The sequence below is a fragment of the Arachis duranensis genome, chromosome 4, assembly GCF_000817695.3.
Source record: "Arachis duranensis cultivar V14167 chromosome 4, aradu.V14167.gnm2.J7QH, whole genome shotgun sequence".
Lineage (NCBI taxonomy): Eukaryota > Viridiplantae > Streptophyta > Magnoliopsida > Fabales > Fabaceae > Arachis > Arachis duranensis.
In genome coordinates, this window is record NC_029775.3 from 50,763,080 (window position 1) to 50,763,516 (window position 437).

Here is a 437-nt window from a genome sequence, read left to right on the forward strand (position 1 = left end):
TCCATGGATGGAATATTACATTACAGGAATAAATCAGACAAAGCATCTCCAAAACCCCAACATATTCTCCATTACTGCATAACAAGTATTTATTTTATGCCCTTTTCCCTTTCTTCACTGAACTTGAAAAACATTGTTGTTGGCATCCTGACTAAGAATAATAAGATAAACATAGCTTGCTTCAAACCAACAATCTCCATGGGATTCGACCCTTACTCACGTAAGGTATTACTTGGATGACCCAGTGCACTTGCTGGTTAGTTGTGCGGATTGCAAAAAGTGTTATTGCAATTTTGTGCACCAAGTTTTTGGCACCGTTTCTGGGAATTGTTCGAGTTTGAACAACTAAAGGTTTATTTTATTTCTTAGATTAGGAATAATTTATTTTTATTGTTATAGAGTCATTAAATCCTGATAGGATAGTTTCTTTTCAAAAA